We start from the raw sequence: 21,488 nt of genomic DNA on the forward strand, positions 1-21,488 counted from the left end.
CCACAGATAACATTGCCTGTTTGGTACTGAACTTGTGTGAAAGACTTGGTGACAGTGATAGCTGTGGGGAATGTCATGAAGTTGTTAATGTCTAAGATGGACTAAATCACTGAGAAGCTCTGGTAATAATTACATTACCCACCTCTCCATGTTAAACTAATACCATCTGAATAGGGCTTAGCAAACAAAAAAAACTAAAAAATCTCAGTTTAAATCAAGGTTTCCCATACTACAGTTCGTGATTTAAATGCAGGGATCATGTACAATTAAAATTAAAAATTAAAAAAATTAAAATAAAACTGCATGTCATGTGAATATTAACCAACATCAGAGAACTGTTAAAAACATTTAATTTTATTTTTTGAGAATTTTTTTTAATTTTTTTTATAATAATAAAATATTTTAGGTCAAGGGAGACATAAAGCTGACAAAAAAGTTTGGGAATCCCATTTGGCACTGATGTCACTGGTCTGCAAATAGAGAAAGAAAAGGCCGCCGTCCATTTATTCAAGAATAAAGTACAAACAGCCAAGAAAGGTCACAGGGAGTTAAAATGGGTAGAAATTTTTGAAAATATATCTACATTCTACAAGTTCAGTGAGTGGGATTTCACATTAGTGATAGTATAGTATATCACACCATTTTTACTCATCTGACTGGGTGGCAGCTTCTTATTTAGGAATCAGGGTGATTCACAGCTGGTCAGAGAGAACAGGGCCTCCTGTTAGTGTTCATGTGTCTATATACATCGTGTCAGCATGTCCCGGGGTTGACTAGTTTTGCCCCAGAGCATGGTACTTGGATCAGGGCCAGTGGGTCTTTTCCTTATTTGTTTCCTCATGTTGACAGCTCTGACAGACGGCTGCATGTGTCAGTGGTGTGGACAGTCTCGTGTCTGTCCTTGTTTGGCCTCCATCTGGACCGGCTGACACGCTCAGCTTTCACTTAGACCGCCAAATGTCTGTCTAACTAAAACAAAGGATGGACCTGCACTGTGAAGTTAACCATGTTACAGTCCCATGCTTTTTCTTTTTTTTGCCTTTTCCTTTCTTGGCAAACAGAACCTTGGAAAATGTGTCACATTACCAGTACTTGTGTGCCCCAGGTCGCCAATGACTTTAAAAAATCATGTTGGAATGTTTTGCACCATTTTTCTTCATTTTCAAAAGCACTATGATTTTCTAAGAAGAGCTATTTTAGCTGCTAAAGTTGTTATTTCCAGATTTGTAAATCAGTTTGCAAACCTTTTTGTTCAGAATGAGAATATAATTGTCACAATTAGATTTTTTGTTTTGTTTCTTTGTGATCTCCAGTGTTTTCCTAGTTTAATTGAAATTAAAGCTTTTTCTTTGGTAATCTCCATCGTTGTGATTTATACATACAGCCACCCATTACAATAGTAACATTGCAGCTAAATAATTTTTTCTGTCCATCCCTGATAAAATCTTTTTGATTTTGATCAGACAGAAGTAAATGTACATGCAAAAGACTTCTAAATGACCATACAGTGCAATTTTATTTGAGTTCATAATAGTAAATTGTGTTCATTCACCCAAAAATGAATACTCTGCTATCATTTACTCACCCTCATGTCGCTCCAAACCTGTATGACTTTCTTCTGTGGAACATAAAAGAAGATGTTTAGAAATTAAAATGTTGGCTACTATGTTTGGTGACCACTGATTTCCATTGTATGGACAAATAAAACTAAGATAGTTTATAAAAAGATATTTTTTGTGTGTGTGTTCTGCAGAGGATAAAGACAGTCATACAGGTTTGGAGCTATGGGTGAGTGAACATGACAGAATTTTCATTTTTGCTTGAACTATCTCTTTAAAGCTTAAAGGGATAGTTCACCCAAAAATGAAAATTAGCCCATGATTTACTCACCCTGAAGCCATCGTATGTGTATATGACATTCTTCTTTCAGACGAATACAATTAGAGTTATATAAAAAAATGTCCTGACTCTTCCAAGCTTTGTAATGGGAGTCAATGGGTATATTTTTTTGGTTCATCAAGTCCGTCAAGCACATCCATCCATGATAAAAGTGCTCGAAACCGCTCTGGGGGGTTAATAAAGGACTTCTGAAGTGAAGCGATGCTTTCGTATGAGAAAAATATCCATATTTAAAACTTTATCGAAAAACGAGCTTCCGGCAGATGGCCCTGCGCAAGTCGACGCCAAAAGAGTAACACTTGACGATGTATGACATACTATTTTTCTTACACGAACGCATCGCTTCACTTCAGAAGACCTTTATTACCCTGCCAGAGCCGTGTGGAGCACTTTTATCATGGATGGATGCGCTTTGATGGACTTGATGAACCAAAAAAATATACCCATTGACTCCCATTATAAAGCTTGTAAGAGCCAGGACATTTTTTAATATAACTCTGATTGTATTCGTTTGAAAGAAGAATGTCATATGCACCTAGGATGGCTTCAGGGTGAGTAAATCATGGGGTCATTTTCATTTTTGGGTGAACTATCCCTTTAAGGCTCTGTAACTACATCTTAGGGATTTGGGGAAAAAATTTGACCAAAAGAACTGGCATAAAGATTTTAACTGGTTTAACTGTAAACTAAAATAGTGCATGCATAATTTTGCCCAATTGGCTACGTCCAAAAAATTAAAAAAAATGCATTAGCATAGTCTTCTTATTTTCTAGAGTGTTTATATCACTGTCTCATATCCTATACAGTCCTATATATACCCAAGCTGAAGACTACTTCCTTTGAATGTCATGTGAATGTTGTGGTCTGTCAGGGTTGACTCAATCCCTGTAACTTAAGCTCTATAATTAGGGGTTGTATTGTGTGACTGATAAATGATAGGAAGTTTTGCAGTGTTCACACAGAATCTGGTTTGGGATAACTGATTCCTGTACGGATGGACAGCAGGATACAGAAAGGGAGGAGGTTCCTGGGAGTGGCACGTGGTTTTGACCAAGAACAGACGTATTATTTTCTCAAGCTAAAGAAAAGCTGTTCATGTCAAGACGTCTCAAACAACGGCTGTATTTCTTCTTGTTATTCTGATACAGTCTGTTTCCTGTTGGTATAAGCTTCCTGTTGGTATAAGCTTCTTATACCAAGAAATATGTGGATTTAGCAGGACATTTTTGATTTACGTCACTTGTGCTTGCATGCTTATGTCATGTATGGTGATAGTTGGGATGACATTTTTCAAATGTATATGCTTTATAGCAAGCACAACTGAGTTAAAAACGAAGAAATTAAAATCGTATGTTTCAACTAGATGGCAATAGAGATGTCTAAATTCTAATTTGCACCTCTACAAGAGCGGAAGCAGTTATTTTATAATACAGTAGTCAACATTTAAAGTGGATCAAAAAAGTTATTCAAAGTTGTCCTAAGACGAGATCGGGCATTGTTCAAAATTCATGTATAACTTTGATGAAAGGTTTTGATCCACTTCAAATGTTGACTACTGTATATCTAATATGGGAAATTAGCATAGCTAGTAATCAACATACATATTCTGTTCAAAAGTTGGGGGTCGGTACAATTGTATTTTCTTCGTTTTTTTGTTTTTTTTTACGATTTCTTGTCTCTTATGCCAAGGCTGCATTTATTTGATCAAAAATAAAGTAAAAACAATAATATTGTGAAATATTATTACAATTTAAAATATCTGATTTCTATTTTAATATATTTTGAAAATGTAATTTATCCCTGTGATGGCAAAGCTGAATTTTCACTATCCATTACTCCAGTCTTCAGTGTCCTTCACATGATCCTTTAGAAATCATTATAATATGATCTGATTTGATGCTCAAGAAACATTCATTATTATTAATGTTAGTGTTGAAAACAGTTATGCTGCTGAATATTTTTGTGAAAACCATGAGTGGCAATGTTCAAAGTTCAGGGAAGAAGGCGGCGGACACCGGTGAACATTCAACATAAAAATGTATAAAAAAATAAATAAACTACAAAATAGTCCAGGCCTGGTTCTCTCTCATCCATCACTGTCGTGAGTCCTACTTTTATCCTTCCGGGGCTTCTCCGTGGGACTCGAGACTGGTGGCTCGCTCCGTTCCCACAGCTCTCGGCCCCGTCCTGCTTGCCACACCATGATAAAAATTTTTTAGGATTCTTTGATGATAGTAAGTAACAAAAATAGTAAGAACAGCATTTATTTGAAATAGAAATCTTTTGTCACATTATACAGGTATTTGTCTCTTTTAATCAATTTATTCCATCCTTGCTAAATAAAAGTATTAATTTCTTTAATCAAAAGAAAGTGCTGACCACAAACTTTTGAATGGCGGTGCATGTTGATTACTTTGCTTGTGTTCCCACTAGGCTTCTAAACTAACTTGACCAGCACAATCATGCATTTTCTTGAAAATTCATGCTAGTCAAGTCTGCTATCCAATCTTTACTGAAGACACCGCAGACAATTTTTTTAGAGGTCAAGCCATCCATTAGCTGTTTCCTTCCTTTACTCACACAAACCTTTGATTACATTTCAGTTCAAGTGAGTTTTATGAGTCTGCCTCAGGGTTATGTTCGCTCATTACTGCATTACCCTTATTTCCTCTCTCAGGTAAGGCCTGAATCTGTAAGGATGCAAACACTGAGAACTGTTGGAGTAGAAGGTCTGGTGTGAGTGGAGAGATGAGGGTTGGACACGGTTCAAAAAGCAATGGACCAAAGCCTTCAAACACACACACAAAAAAAGAGACACAAGATGGAAACTTTATTTTTCATCAAGTGCTTTTCATGTTAATGATTTCAATGCAAAATTTCTGGGCCTGAATGCAGCTCACCACAAAAAGCCTTGTTGGTTTAATGTGTCTTCTTGTAATTTTGGTCCCGCTCTTTTCCTTCCCCCTCCTTTAACAGCCTGGACCAGCATCTGTCTGTGGGGAGCTTGGAAAATAGATCAGTGGCACTGCTCCAACCGGCCCATGCAAAGTGTTCTCCGCGTGCTCAATGAGAGAGTATTGGAGAAAACAAGGTTAAGAACGATACACTTTACTTAGATTTACTGCAACAAAGAAAATAAATACCTGTTTGCATAGAAAGCTAGAATCAGCTGATTGGCACTTCCATTTTAATCTAAAATTAATTTAAAGGATTTTTCCAAAGATTTTGGGATCCAGAAGCCACAAGTATTTAGGAGTCTAAAACAGAGGTGTGAAGAAATAAAGGACCGCACAGAGTGAATTATGAACCGTACATTTTCCCTGCACAACTGTTTTTACAGACATATACTGTGTCAAAGTGATTAACTGTATTAGAATCTCCATATGTCCTATCAAAACCACGATGAAACATTACACATTTCAGCTTGTAAGTCTGCCTAGTTCCTGTCAGTGTAAAGATCAAAGCCTTTTAGTCTGTTTGCTTTAAATTGATTCTCAGAGTCCTGAATTGGCACGCCAGCTCTTTGTGGTTGTTAACTTGCCGCTCGGATGAATGAGAGAAAGTCTGCCATCTTTTCCCTGGCATTAACTATGTCTGAGTTTGCACTTTTCTCTTAAGCAAAAGAAAGCCATGACTCTTTCGTCTTTAGTGAAGAGATTGGTGCCATTTTCCCACAGAAATGGATATGAGAACCTCAAATCAGGCACTGTGGTCTAGTTAAAACAGTACAAGAATATTCCTTGATTGAAAATAGCTTGTAATAATCAGATTAAATGATTTGTTTTAATTCATTTTCTTAATTATAACCGTAGGACTTCCAAGATTGTGAGGGTGTAAATAAAATATGCATTGGTATGGTTTAAAATGCCAAGGACAGGGATTTAGTCAGACGTTTGGATGAATCAAATGGCCATTCATTATGTTAAAATGTAAAATATTAAATATATTAATATTTTAGATTAATATCTGTGGTTGCCGAACAAAAAAAATTACAATGTTTGCGTTATTACGGAAGGCCTCAACAGTATATTTCATTAAGTTACATAAAGTAAATATACCAATCTACTTGAATTACCAAGACCTGCTTCTTACCTTAAAATGTGCTAATAACCACCATATTAATACTGTGGCTGCATAAACTGTTTGGACTAGTCAGTCATGTCATTTTATTTGCTTTAACACTGGTCATAACTCTTTTTTTTTTAATGTCAGTTACATAAAAAAAAGTAGATTGGTCTAATTTGAATATGAAAAGTAAGACTGATAACCCCTTGACAAAATGCTGGTTGGCCAGACTAGGTCTTAATAGTGACCTAGTAATACTGTGTGTCACAATAGAAAGCCACATGATGAATCAAAAAACATGACCAGTAGTTGTATATTGACGTGCACAGGGTCAAACAAAGACAAAACACCATCAGAGTAACATGCAACACTAAAATAATGCAGTAAACATGAACTAAATATCATAAATTATAATACAAAAAACATTACCGATAACAAAAATAAGAAGAATCAACTCTGTTTAAATAAAATATGATCTTATTAGATGTAGAAGTTTCTGGAAATGTCCTTTCCCCTTTAATTGACATGGTAATTCATAGTTTTGCTTTCAGAAACCATAAATATATAACTATAACCATAAAACCCTAACTATAACCATAAAACCCCCATAAATAATGTGATGTTAAACCTTTTATGATTTCCATAATGTAAAGTAAAATACAGTTAACCAATTATCAGGTTTTAACTGTTGCATTTTTATAGTTTATTACTTTTTTTTTTCTGTTAACATTACCAACATTTTTACAGTGTAAAATTGTTCAATCTTGAGATGAAAGATAATACTGCTCAGAAATCATAATTTTTCAGTAAGTCAGCCTATGTTATGGACAGAATATAGTTATAACTTCAGCACATGTAATTAAGAATTTTATCAGTCTCAAATTCCCAATTGCACTTGCTTCATTGGAAAAATGCTTTTATGACATGGGTTCAAAATCAAATCATTCATACTGTGCATAAAACCTGTGCCATGAGAATAAGACGAAGTCTCATGGAACCCCCATTTCTCTGGTCACAGATGGGGTGGAGGATTAGCTCTGTTCAATCCGGATATTCAGGTAATACTGTCTGGTTTGTGGAACCAACCATTTTAAAGCCCCACAAATTACATTCCACCATGTCTGGCTCTGTGATTTTCAACCATGCCCATTGTGGTTGTTTTGTGGAAAGTGGTGGTTTATTGAGCAAGGTTGATCTAGGCCATGTGCTCGCGCATGACAGTGCCTCTTTACAATTTTAAGATCCTAGCTCTGTCTGTGGAATTACAAAATTGAATTGTAAGTAAGTGAATATATTAGAAAAGTCACACATGTCCATTTTAAGGTAAAACACAGGGTTTCTGTTCTTCAAACTCTTTCATGTTTTAATTTTATATGAAACCCTTTTTCAATTTAAATTTTAGCACTGATTTCTGGAGCGTTTCTGATTGGTTAGTTTTCAGATTGGCTTATTAGGGTAGACTTCTTTTATTGCTGTTTACTGAGTCAAGGTATGATTTCTCAGGACACATGCAGTGATATCTGTGAGACATTTATTTGTGGTGACAAAAAAAGGCTGTACAGTTAGGACTGTACAGTTGTGGCTTTGTCCACTAGAGGGCAGTAGTAAACAACTTTCTAGTTATTCCATACAAAAATCCTTTTACTTGCACTATTGAAATAAACACCACGAAATGTGATGAACAAAATTGAATTGAACTATTTTAGGTAAAATTGAGCACTAGGCAGCATCCAGATATTTGACATTTGTATGAATATGATTGTGAGAGATTAAAAAAAAAGGTCACATTTTTCTTAATTTTACTTTTTGTGTATCATATACCTAATTTACTAGGGTCAGAACAGCAACAGCAGAAGATACAGTGTCCATTTCAAGTCTGTGAATATTGTGGAAGGCTAGGGTGCAGTGAATGATGCTTCTGTCTTTGGGACAGTTCCCCACAAACCCCTCAGAGTTATGTAAAGAATGTGTGCCAGACTGCTGCCTGCCGCCGGATGTCTTTCGAAAACAGGCTTTAGAAGGAGACGCACAGGCAGTGCAGACTCAGGTGCAGTCTGTTACGATTAATGGTATTTATTTGTTTGTTTTATTTATTCATAACCTAGTGGAGACACCCTTTCCCTTCAGCAGTAGATGATGCAGTGACCAAGCGTATTTTCTGTTTCGTTGGAATATTATAATCCTGCAGGAGGGCGGACAGCACAGTGAGGCTGTGTGCTTTTCTGTCTGAAATCTGTCTGAATGGATGATTAAAACATAAAAGTAGTGACTTAATCATGAAGTAGCTTCAAGATAAATGCTCACTTCCAGCATGACTGACACTGCGCAAGGTCACATCAGTCAAACAAACCAGAAAAAGTTTTTCCCTTATGAGCATATTACAACTACACAAAACCCAAATCCTTTGTTAAATATTTGCACATAACATTGCACAGGCCAAGTGAAAGGAACTGTCTACTGCACTACGTGTTATTTCCAAATGACACTCCAAAATAAAAGTAAAATGCAACTGTAATCTCATTCATTTATTCTTTTTAACATGATCAGAGAATCTCGACTTTGCAATCATGTTTTAAGTGACCAGCAACCCAAAGGGCGTTGTATGTCAGGGCCTAGCTGACCTATCTTCATAGGTACGACAGATAGGCTATAGATAGGTACGGAAAGCTCAACGCGCTGCAACTGAAGGAAATACATGCAAATAGAAAACAACACCAGCAAATTAAGAAAATATCTTAATCAGTTTGACAACACATGTGCTGCAAATACTCATAACGCAACCAAATACATAAACGTGCTGTAAATGCTCACAACTCATATGATCAGGATGTTAAAATAAACAAAAAACTCACCTTTCAGGTCATCGACAACACCACTGACGAGTAGACATTGAACAATAAGCATGTCCCAGCCAGGTTCATCACTTGTTGGCGTCCCCTTGAAACATTTCCTTTGCGGTCTGTGCTATTTGCAGAGCATTTCTGTATTTGGTTGCGTTGTAAGTATTTGCAGCACACGTGTTGTCAAACTGATGAATATGTTTTTTTAATTTGTTGGTGTTTTTTCAATTTGAATGTGTTTTCTTCAGTTGCAGTGCGTTGAGCTCTCTCGGCCGCATGCTATGTCCCAATTTGACTGAATATGGTCGTCATAATCGCGTGCAACATTTATTTGTTTCAGAACCATGAAGAGGTTCTCATTCAGAACTGAATGATTTTTATTACATTAGGTTCCTTTAAGGTCAGCATGAAGAGGAAGTTTCGTTTTTCTTCCCGATTGTGATGTATGTCTGAGTGAATCAGCTTCTCGAACAAGAAAAAATGTCATCTGAAGAGAAGAGATGCTGTTGCAAGAGGCAAGGGGGCGTTATTTTGATTAAAGATTATGAGGGCATATTCATTTTCAAAAACATGATGTGCATGGATAAATCATTTATGATCAAAAATTCCACAAAATGGATTTCACAAAACGAATGGTCAGTTTTGTTTTTACGGTGACTTGGTTCTCGCATCTAGTAATGCATCACCATACTGTTGTACTAAACTACTGCTGTAATCACTGTTACTGAATCTACAGTGGGACCACTCCGATTTCATAATGAAAGACTGTTATAACAGGCCTGGCTGGCTCCACCTAATCAGGAGCTTGGCCTACCCTGGCCCCTCACCGGCCCCTCCCGGCTCATCAGGGTGCGCCACATCAAATAACAACCAATCACAAAATTGGTGCGATGTTCAATTCGGCTCCAGATTTTGAGGAACATTATGCTTTTCAGTCACTTGTTATCAGAAACCAGTAATAACGGAACATTTTACAGATACAAAAATAAATACGTTTTACACTTACTAGTAAGACATAAAACTTTTTTTTATTACATTCTGCAAAAAAAGAGGGTTTTTTGTTCTTTAAATCATTTGAATCTCTGCCCCCAACAGAGAGCCTATAAAAGCATATATTTATTCATTAAGTGTTAATAATAGACATGTGATATTCATTTTGAGGCGTTAAAGGAAAATGCATCATTGTGACAGAATTTTATAAAATGAGCAGGAAAATTAGCTAAAATTAAACTAGCTAAATAGAGGCATAAACGTTATTTATGCTTCTAAAAACAGGATCAGTGTTACTAATAGTCACTTTCAAAACCTGCCCCTTTTCATATAAAATCTGAAATTACCAAATTTATACAAGATTTGTTATCAGAGAGAAAAAATAAATAATATATATATATATATATATTGATATTCATGTTGAAAAATGCATCTAAGTAAAGGAACACCGGGAATATAATTTGGCCCACCTTGCATCTCAAAGCTGGAGCCGAGCCTGCTTATTAAACCGGTTCTTTTTAGTGAATGACAAACACTTCTGAATCATTCGAAGCGGTTAGGAACCGTCTCTGACACGAGGATGTTAATGAGTTTTGTTGTAGTCAGTGATCATTTATAAAAATGAATGAATGAATCGGCCTATTAATGTTCTAATAAAATAGTGTTAATGGAATCGGAACCGTAATCATATCCCAATGAGAAGAAGTACAGTTAGGAAGAAGGCAGTTCACTAGGATTTACACCGCCACTGTAGAAGGCTATTCCTTCTGGTGTCAGTATCTGATATTCACCGTGAGCGTCTTCTGTTGGGAGTTTGAAGAAGGGGCGGGACGATCCAAGCAATCTCACACCCGCTGAGATGCAACGCGCTGGATAATGGATCCCTGCTGACGCTCGTGCAAAGTTTGCGAGCGCCGAACCGAGCTGTATTTTCATTTGACAATCTCAGAGGCACGGATACTGTCCGTATCGACAGGCTGTCCTGTGGGGAAAAAAGCAGCCATGGACTTTAATCAAGCTCTGAGTAGATCACATGAAAGGGGCGAGTCGCTCGAGCTGTTAGAAACATTTCCATGAACATACAGCGAAGTCGCTCAGGGACTTTATACGGATGATTGCTATGATTATTGAACTCACAGGAGCCCGAACAGCGCGTGCCAGCTGTCAGGAACTGACCTCACCGCAAAAACAATGATGATGAAGGGGTGGAAGTGAACGTTTCAGGTAACGTTATGCATTTTCATAGGCATGACTGTATTGTGCTTGCTGTTAGTAACGTGAGACATGATCTTTACAGCTTCTTGGAGGAATAAGTAGCATAATATATTAAATCTTACAGATGATCTTGTCATATTAGTTCACTTTTTGTTGCATAGGCTGACAGGTATCATAATTATTGCTACTGTAATGATATTTAATGGGTGAATATCAGTTCTCAACAACATTTGACAGCTTTTCATGCTACTTGTTTTGACAAATAGCCTATCTGGGATTCCCTGGTATGACACCATGTCCTCCCATGTTTGTTGCAGAAATGGACATGCAGGTTAAACATGCCAATAGCATTCATTCATTACCCAGATCCTATACATCTCATTACTGGCAAAAAGTAACAATACATATTTCTTAATAATGAATAAGATTTGACTTTGGTTTAAATGGCACTTAATGACACCGTTAAAGCTGTGTGTTAATATGTTTCCTAATCCCAGTTGTTATTTGTTCACCGTTATATTTGTTTCACTGTGATTGTCTTCATGTAGCCTGTTGGTCTTGTCTGAACTCATAGTAGATGAAACCAAAGGGAGAGCTTCAGTTATTGCAAGTGCTGCTCTGTGAATGGAAGTGTTCTATTTCTGAGGAAGCGCTGGGTAAATAGGGACTATAAATCTACTTATCTCTGAGTCACATAAGCTCCCCTCCAGCACTGCATAAAGAGGCATACTCTATGTCCTCACATGGCTTAAATTGCTATCTGAAACTGGCTTGACACAGACTCGAATTTATGAATGAACAAAAAGTGCTTTGGTCAACTTTTTTGCACTGAATATTCCCTCCATAAAATGTATTACTGCAATTCTGCATCCTGAGACTTCAGTAATATTTACAGAATGGAATGGGGTTGTACATGCCATATTCTGTGGAATAATAATGCTTTTATTCTCGTTTGACATTCTTTATGAGTTATTTTCGCACTGCATTGAAAAGCGGAATCCCAGTGCTTTCAGAGAGCATTGTCAGGATTTGGAGATGAGTGTATTCCCAAATTCTTTTGAGCCCCCAAAGGGAGTAATATATTTGAGCGGCCAATCTGAACAGGTTTTTTGGTAACTAAGCTCTATTTAAAGCAACGGGTCATGTTTGGGTTGTTTGACTGCTGTCTCTGTCCCAAACAAACAATTTTGTTGTGGCTTACACAATGCTAACTGGTTTAGAGGTTGATGGCCATCTTTCTCTCTAATCTTAGTGAGGGGATACGGTTCCCTGTTTCAGCGTCTGGTAACTACCGTTTAAAGGTTTGGGGTCACTCAGTACAATTCTTTTTTAAAGAAATTAATATTATTTTATTCACCATCGATACATTCAATTGACCAAAAGTGACATTAAATATATTTAAGATGTAAAATATTTATATTAAAAAAATTCAGTTTTCTGTTCATTAAGGATTACTGAGAAAAAAATAGGGATGCACCAAAATGAAAATTCTGGCCTGAAACCAAAAATTCAGGATACACTTGGCTGAAATCCGAAATCAAAAATAAATTATAAATAAATAATCAATAAATTTTTCAAACTTATTTAATAATCAACACTCAAGTTGTACATTTAAATTCCACATAAAGTAGTTTTTATATCAACTTTTTAATATTATTCTTACTACTCCAGTTTGTTGGTGAAATAAACATTTAAACGACAATTAACTTTAATGACTTGTTTTCATGACAGATTTATTTATACATAAATAATGGAGACGTCACTAACTGATTAAGTAAAAAATATAGTGAATATGTAATACAGTGCATATATTTAGCAAAATGCTCTTCTCTAGATTTTTTTTTTCCTTCTAGCTAACTAATGAGATTATGGCCATTGAATAGCTTTCTTGAGGTAAATGTAACGCTAAGTGACGTTAACGTTAAATGTCCACACAGCTGACATGTTTAACCGTTGAAGCTTATCCACGTTGTGTGCATGAAATAGACGCTGAACACAGTCAAAAGGTGCCATCTGAGAAACGCTACTTAAACGTCTGTTTCAGTCATTGAACAGAAACCGTAAAGCTACCAGTAGTAAACTATTTTGTAAACCGGTCTACCCACAAACTAAAACACACACACTCACAAAAATGCAACACTGCACAGTGCACACAGGAGAAATGAGAAGCTCTGTGTTGTCCTGACATCTGTCTCTCCATCTGAGAGTGTTCAAATGCAGAGCCGCTTGTGGTGGGCTCTGTTTCCCCTCTGGAGGCTTGTTCATGGGGAGATTGCTGACTGAGGTTATAACTTTAGCTCTCCACCGCATTGTGGAATGTCTTTACAGTATCTGCGAAATTCTGACGAATTGCCTCCAGTTATAACCTGGGAAATGAGTTAGCCCTAGTTTTAAATTGAATCACGAATTGTATTACTTTTAATGTGGAAACATAAAATATGACATCAACAGGTGCATGCTCAAATCAGGATTCCTTGGGAATATACTTATACTTGAGTATAAGTTTTGAGTTTGTGAATATACACTCACCTAAAGGATTATTAGGAACACCTGTTAAATTTCTCATTAATGCAATTATCTAATCAACCAATCACATGGCAGTTGCTTCAATGCATTTAGGTGTGTGGTCCTGGTCAAGACAATCTCCTGAACTCCAAACTGAATGTCAGAATGGGAAAGAAAGGTGATTTAAGCAATTTTGAGCGTGGCATGGTTGTTGGTGCCAGACGGGGCGGTCTGAGTATTTCACAATCTGCTCAGTTACTGGGATTTTCACGCACAACCATTTCTAGGGTTTACAAAGAATGGTGTGAAAAGGGAAAAACATCCAGTATGCGGCAGTCCTGTGGGCGAAAATGCCTTGTTGATGCTAGAGGTCAGAGGAGAATGGGCCGACTGATTCAAGCTGATAGAAGAGCAACTTTGACTGAAATAACCACTCGTTACAACCGAGGTATGCAGCAAAGCATTTGTGAAGCCACAACACACACAACCCTGAGGTGGATGGGCTACAACAGCAGAAGACCCCACCGGGTACCACTCATCTCCACTACAAATAGGAAAAAGAGGCTACAATTTGCACAAGCTCACCAAAATTGGACAGTTGAAGACTGGAAAAATTTTGCCTGGTCTGATGAGTCTCGATTTCTGTTGAGACATTCAGATGGGTCAGAATTTGGCGTAAACAGAATGAGAACATGGATCCATCATGTCTTGTTACCACTGTGCAGGCTGGTGGTGGTGGTGTAATGGTGTGGGGGATGTTTTCTTGGCACACTTTAGGCCCCTTAGTGCCAATTGGGCATCGTTTAAATGCCACGGCCTACCTGAGCATTGTTTCTGACCATGTCCATCCCTTTATGACCACCATGTACCCATCCTCTGATGGCTACTTCCAGCAGGATAATGCACCATGTCACAAAGCTCGAATCATTTCAAATTGGTTTCTTGAACATGACAATGAGTTCACTGTACTAAAATGGCCCCCACAGTCACCAGATCTCAACCCAATAGAGCATCTTTGGGATGTGGTGGAACGGGAGCTTCGTGCCCTGGATGTGCATCCCACAAATCTCCATCAACTGCAAGATGCTATCCTATCAATATGGGCCAACATTTCTAAAGAATGCTTTCAGCACCTTGTTGAATCAATGCCACGTAGAATTAAGGCAGTTCTGAAGGCGAAAGGGGGTCAAACACAGTATTAGTATGGTGTTCCTAATAATCCTTTAGGTGAGTGTATGCTCAGTAGCCTCTCTTCTTCATATTACAGAACGCATAACTGTTTCAAATGCATTAGGAAATGGAAGTGTAAGTGTCCATGATTTGACTCCCATTTGATGCTCTTGTTAAAAGCTAGAGGCATATCCTCACCCTTGCTTAGGTCATCTCAGTAGCTCTTTGGCTTATTAACAGAGTGTATAGTGAATTTTTTATAGAATTTGATAACATTTGTGTGTCTTAACCCTTCAGTCCGTTTAGACTCACAAATATTTCTATTCCCTTGGTCTTTCCTCACAAGTTGGTCTCATTTTGAGCTCTTTTTGATTCTTCCAAATCATTAGTTAATCAGCCTAGTGAGAGATTTTCCTAATTTCCTGGCCAGCATTGGCTTTTGGATTCTTAGTAAAGACCTTTTTTTTCAGTAACCCGGATGAGGCAAGAAATTTCACACAGTATTTAAAAGATTATTGTGGATGCATCAAACTTTGGGGTCATGCTCTTCAAATAAACAATTTGAAGTTGCATTAAGGCTTTAACTTTTATACAATAACCAGTAAGTATTTGGACTCTTAAACCACTTAAATGTCTGTGCAGGTTTTCTTTTTAAAACAATACGTCTGCTAGGACACCTGTGTGTCGTGTGTGAACTTGAGAAGTTTATAGATCCACAAAAAAATCTCCATTAGACCAGTCTCATAAAAGTTAGTTCGCTAGCATAAATCTTTAAGGTTTGAGTTTTTGTTAAATAAATGAATGCATTCAGACAAATTTTAAGAGTGATTTGAGTGTCCAAATAATTTTATGGCCCCTAAATGACCTAATGTGATTGCATGAATCGAGTGATACTGCATGAACGTCTTCCTTGAGTCTTCACACACATCTACGCTTGTAGAATAAGATTTGTTGTTTGCTAATCTAATATTTTTTATATTACTTTTTGTGGCGTCTGTTTTTTTTCTTGCAGCAAATGCAGGGCATGGGCCTAATCTTAATCCTATTTTTCTAGTGCTTGTTATTAATGTGACTGTTCATTCACATGTTGTTCTCTTCAAGTTAATCATGTGATGCTCTGACAGTTTGTTTTTTTACATCCAGACTCCAGTGTAAAATCTGGGTCCTGAAGCAAAACCTGTGAAGAGCCACTGATGCGGTTGGCCAGATATTTTTTAAATAGTATTTGGAAAAATGTCAGTGTTTTGTTCTTGAGTATGTGCTGAATCCGACCTTTCTGATCTTAGATTGTTTCCAATGTGTTTAGGCCTGCTTGAAAAGTTTTAAGGATTAAATATAGATTTCAGATACATAAATCAAAGTTTCTTTTTCTGGACCCTGACCATTATCAGACCCTACAAATACATAAAAATAATCTGAAACAGAGTGTTGAACCTTATTTCATCATCTGGATAGAAGCGCTTATATAATAATAATACATTGGATAATAATCATTGATATGAAAAGTCAATAAACCAGAAATCAGTTCATATACATTTATTCCTACATTATTCTTCACTTTTTATGAGGCCACCTAATATAAAAAATGTTTGTATTGCCATATGTGATCTCTTATTTTTGTGTGTATGTGTGCGTGTATGGTAAATTCATGTCCCTGTTACACTTAAGGTTGTCACATTTTCCTGGTTAAACATTACATTACATAAGAAAGCAAATACAATTCAATTTTGTGTTTTTACATGAACAATGGAATTAATGTTCTATTTATTAAAACCAAGTATAAATAATATAATCTATATTAATATAATAATAATATAAATGAGTTTAGTGTTTTAAAGCAGTTTTACATAATAAATAATAATAATAACTAAAGGCAGTAACAATTTAAACAATATATTTTACTGTGAACTGATGTTCAGCTGTTCTTTTTAAGTCAACTTATTTTTGGATCATCAGTCATCAAGCTCTGTAAATGCGCCACAGATACGATCGATGTACCTTTAAATCTCACAAAGCTAATTGCTCATTAAAAACCCCTCACAGTCATCTTCTTTTTTGAGGCCATTACAAGTTTGATTTGGATGTGACATAAAGCAGTGATAAGTGGGTGAGTTGTTTACTTACTTTCTAATGTGACTTCCCATTATTGCCATAATTTACAGACTGACTCACTAATGTGCATGAAGAGGCAGGATTTATCGCAAAAAACAATCATATCCGATCATAACCAATCACATCCTATCATATAGCGCAATTCATTCTCATCATTCCCCATTCATTCTCAATTACCCCCCACCCCCCCCCCCCCCCCCCCCACCACCACCACCACCAAACCCACTGCATGCTTTAGGGGGTCTGTTAAAACTCATTGGGCTCAGGGGAAGCAAGAGAGACAGTGCACAGACTCCCTATGTAACCTTACCTGTTTAAACCAATACCTGTGTGTCGCTGTTGGACAGGGTTACTCGCACTGTGTGTGTGGTTGTGTGTGTGTGTGTGTGTGTGTGTGTGTGTGTGTGTGTGTGTGTGTGTGTGGTTGTGTGTGTGTGTGGTTGTGTGTGTGAGTGAGTCTATTTAACAGACTTGATGGTTTGTGGTTTAACTCATTCATTGCTCTGTGCTTTTGTCTGCATTACAGGATAAGAAAGCTCTTAGGTCTTATCTTTATCCTTATCAATTTACTGTGTCTGCAGTAAATGTGGCGTATTCAAACAACTTTGACATAGTCCTTTTACATTTAAAAGCTTTTAATGCATATTGCCCACCAAGCACAGTTGCCATAAAGCCACCGGGGTGGCGGTGGTGCCAGGGCTTGGTCCTGTCATCGCTGCTTGCAGCTATAATTTATTCTAAATGTTATTATCCTGTGTCTTGTTGTTGTTATTTATTTGTTAATATGTGTGCACTGAAAGCTTCATTACCAAAAAAAGTTCCTTTGTGCAAGCACACCTGGCAATACAGCTCTTTGTGCTTCTGAATCTGATTAGGGTTCTTTGCATTCCTCTTGTCCCCCTGTAATCCAATGGCGTAATTTGACAAACTATCCTAAGTCTAGTCAAACTCTCAATGGTATTTCTGTCATTATGGTTATGGCAAATAAGGTGGAAAAGTATCTAAATCCAACCCAAGAAATGGGATTTCCTTACTTGGCCTGTCACAGTATCAGTTTATTCTTGTGAGTATGAAGGATCCGTTGCAACATATGCTATCCAGGTGCAAACTTTTATTCACATCTGTAGTCCCTTGGCTCACAGCCATGGGAAAAGACTTTTCTGGAGGTTTCAGCAGTGTATATAAATGAGCATCTACCAAACCTGACGTCTGCGCATACGCACCACTTTGAGGAGTCTGCTAAATCCAAGATTGCAGAAAAGCAAATGTAGTGCTTTGGAGGGAGACATTGTTCTGAATTATTTAGCCAGCACTGTATGGGAAAGGTCTTGGGCGTCCTCCACTCCACGACAACAAATCACTCCACATTGTTTAGAGAACACCGTTTCGAGACCGTTTCAGCCAATCCGTGTTGGTCACCATTCTGCTTAAATTGTGTTTGGCTGGAATAGATGGATTTCCCTACTGCAGCTGTGGTTTAGTCTGAAAGAGGCAATGGAGGCCTGTTGCTGGGTTTCTCTGAGACCCATTAGCTTTTACAGCAGCTTAAATTCCGTGTTGTTGTGCCAGAGCTGAGATCATGGCTTTTTTTCCCTTCTTATTTGGTCTTTTATCAAATGCTGATTTGATCAAAAAGGTCATAATTAGCATGACAGGTCATTAGAATGGCAGGTTTTTTTATCTCATTTATCACTTAAGTTGTTTCTCTCGGGTGTAATGATGAACGTGTCTGCGTCGGTGGGACACTGATGTGGGCGATCATCTGACAGCGTTTCATTAGTGCATGGCACACACCTGCTGAGATAGCAAACCACGGCTACAGAGCTGAACAAGTTTTTTTCAACCATTCATCTGCATCTCCATGTTCCTTCTATCCTTCGTTACCTCCACTGATAACTTTTTCGTTCCCTGCAGTTTGCTCTGTGGTTTACATCCATCACTCTGGCTCAGAGATGCAGATGGTAGTTGGCTAAATGTTTGATCAGTGGCCTGAATGAAAGGAGTTTATGGCTTTTGATTGATATGAGGTTGATGAGCGTCATTACAGTGTCTTGTTATATCACTTTATTGTGTGGTAATGTAATGTTTATGTTGCCCTCTGCTCATGATCCCGCATGTGTGGGTTGGCAAAGCATGAGTTGAACAGTCTAGCAAGATTAAGTAATGACATCGACTGTGGTTCTAAAACGTGATTTATGTATGTGATGTCATGATGTAGGTTCAGACTCACTCACTGCAGACTTAAGACACTCATTTTCCCTTTCATTATAGGGGAAGTTCACCCAAAAATGAAAATTGTGTCATCATTTACCCTCATGTTGCTCCAAACCCCTTTCACATTCTTCCATGAAACACTATGTGTGACATTTTGAATAATATCTTGGTTGTTTTTCTATCTAATGAAAGTCAAGTTCAGAAATTGTGAAAAAAGTACCATTAGAGATTTATAAACATGGTCTGTATGTCTTCTGAAGCCATACAATAAAGACTAAATTTAGGTTGTTATTTACTAGGGGTGTAACGATACCCTCATGTCCCGATTCGATACATATCACGATACTGAACTCACGATACGATATTATTGCGATACTCCAAGACATATGGTAAATGATCTTGGACTTGGTGCTGGAAACCCAATGCACAGGACAATAGAGTCACCAGAGTAAAAATATTCATGATTCTGAAGCTGAAAATACAGAATTATTTTAGACGAATATGCGTGCACTCTGTCACTGACTAGATATATTTAAAATAATGTTGGCCACTTTTACTGGTAACATCAGACATTTGGCATTATCAGGACCCACAAATATTCCCCCATTGCATTATTATACATTATATTCAACATTATATGTAGTAGTTTAATGTAGTACTGACACTAAAACTCTGAAAACGTGAATTTTTTTCTCACACAGTAGTTTTCATTTTCGGTGAATTATACACAATACAGATTGTCACTATCCACGATACATATTGTTGCATTTTTGTATTGCGATATATTGTGACACGATATATTGTTACACCCCTCTTATTTACTGAAAATGTCTCAGCTGTAGCTCGCATATCAAATATGACATATCAGGTTTATTTTCTTCACACCTATTTTTCAGTCTGGTCCTTTCGAATGACGTGAGGGTGACTAAATGATGATGGGATTTAAATTTTTAGGTGAATTGTAAGTCTGCATTAAATGAAAATTCACCCTTTCTATTTTCTAAATGCATGTTATTGATCTCATTGTTAACTTTTGTTAATGTTAGTGTCACTACTCCCATTTTTATCATGACTTTAAATATTCTAAAGACAAACAAAATATCCTCAAATATTTTCATCTTTTTCCCCTCTGCAAAATGTAATTGTTGGGACATGCACGGCAGTTGTCCAAATGTTATCTGGAAAGAAATCATCAGAAGTATTTTAAAGGTTTTATGGGCTAAGATAATGGCGTTGCAGCACACAATAGGTTTCTTACGCAGCCGAGCCAGACGAAGTGTCATCTGTCTGCATCATTTGGAATGCAGTGTAACTTTTCCAGTCTGCCATTGAGATTGGGACTATCACCAGAATCTAGGAAAGCAGATTTGGATTTTACATGTGGCAGATTTGTGCCAAGATAGATTCAGTTGAGTAATGTTGAAATATTTTCTCCTTTTTTCCGTTGATTTTCATGTGGGACGATTTTTGTCTCGAGTTCCACACCATTGCAAACTTTGTTCTTATCGAAAAGGAAAGCTCAAGGAAAGCGGATCATGACAGAAATAGGTCAGACACTTTTCATTATCAGCTAGATGACTGAGGGAAAGAAACGCCACAAAAAAGGAACACTAGAGGCCGAAAGTCCATTCTCTCCCATTGATCAAAAACGAGACCACAGCTGCTGTCAAACCAACAAATTCCACAGATATGCTTTCTTACCTAAATACGTCTGAATCTTACAAGCAAGCACGCTGTCAGATACTGCATAAATACTCTGCCTCGATCTTCTTTGGGGAATTTATCTTCATCGACTTGCCATTTCCTGAACATTCCTCACTTTGTTGTATTTTTAACTTGCCAGTTTTCAGTCCTTTCTGTACTTTCAGCATGTTTTAGTTCCAGGAGATCTAACGTGAGTGAATTTGCATACCTCATTGATCCTGATCTCCAGAGAGGATCAGAGCTAAAGCTTTCATGCATTTTGTTTATTTGAAAACAGCTCTTGCTAATCTTGATGGTGAATATATATGGTATGCCTGCACATGCAGGCTCTGTAATCATCTAAACAACAGACTCTGTTGACCTCGCTCTGTCATTAGCAGCTGGCCAGAGTGCAGAATGCATTATTTTGACAGATGATTTGAACTGAAACTCAGAGGTTGTCATATACATGACTACCACTTTAAGTGAGGTATGTCATGAAACATGCATTCTTTAACGGGGTGATTAACTGTAGAATATACTGTAGCATGGTATTTTAAGTCAAGTCAAGTCAAGTTTATTTGTATAGCGCTTTTCACAATACAGATTGTATCAAAGCAGCTTCACAGTATTAAATTAAAATAATACAACAAAGTTTGTTTCAAGAGGAATTTATTGATTGATAAAATTAAATTAAATATCCCCAAAATATCCCCAACTGAGCAAGCCAAAGGCAACAGTGGCAACTGATGGCAGATGGCATGATGGCATGATTTTACTGATGGCATGGCACTG

The 21,488-nt window shown here is 37.2% G+C and overlaps 1 protein-coding gene across 2 annotated transcripts in view; it reads left to right on the plus strand.

The window, feature by feature from the left end:
• The window catches only part of pdzd2 (PDZ domain containing 2), an 81,315-nt gene that overhangs the window by 20,324 nt on the left and 39,503 nt on the right, over positions 1–21,488 (plus strand). Inside the window, exon 1 of one of the 2 annotated variants that reach the window (XM_082168743.1) lies at positions 10,348–11,018. The exons of the other annotated variant lie outside the window; for it this stretch is intronic. The gene's annotated coding sequence lies outside the window, so the exon portion shown is untranslated. Of the gene's footprint in view, positions 1–10,347; positions 11,019–21,488 lie in introns of those variants that run through there. 2 annotated transcript variants of the gene reach the window in all.

The sequence above is a fragment of the Leuciscus leuciscus genome (genome assembly GCF_965113295.1).
Source record: "Leuciscus leuciscus genome assembly, chromosome: 5".
NCBI classification, from domain to species: Eukaryota; Metazoa; Chordata; class Actinopteri; order Cypriniformes; family Leuciscidae; genus Leuciscus; species Leuciscus leuciscus.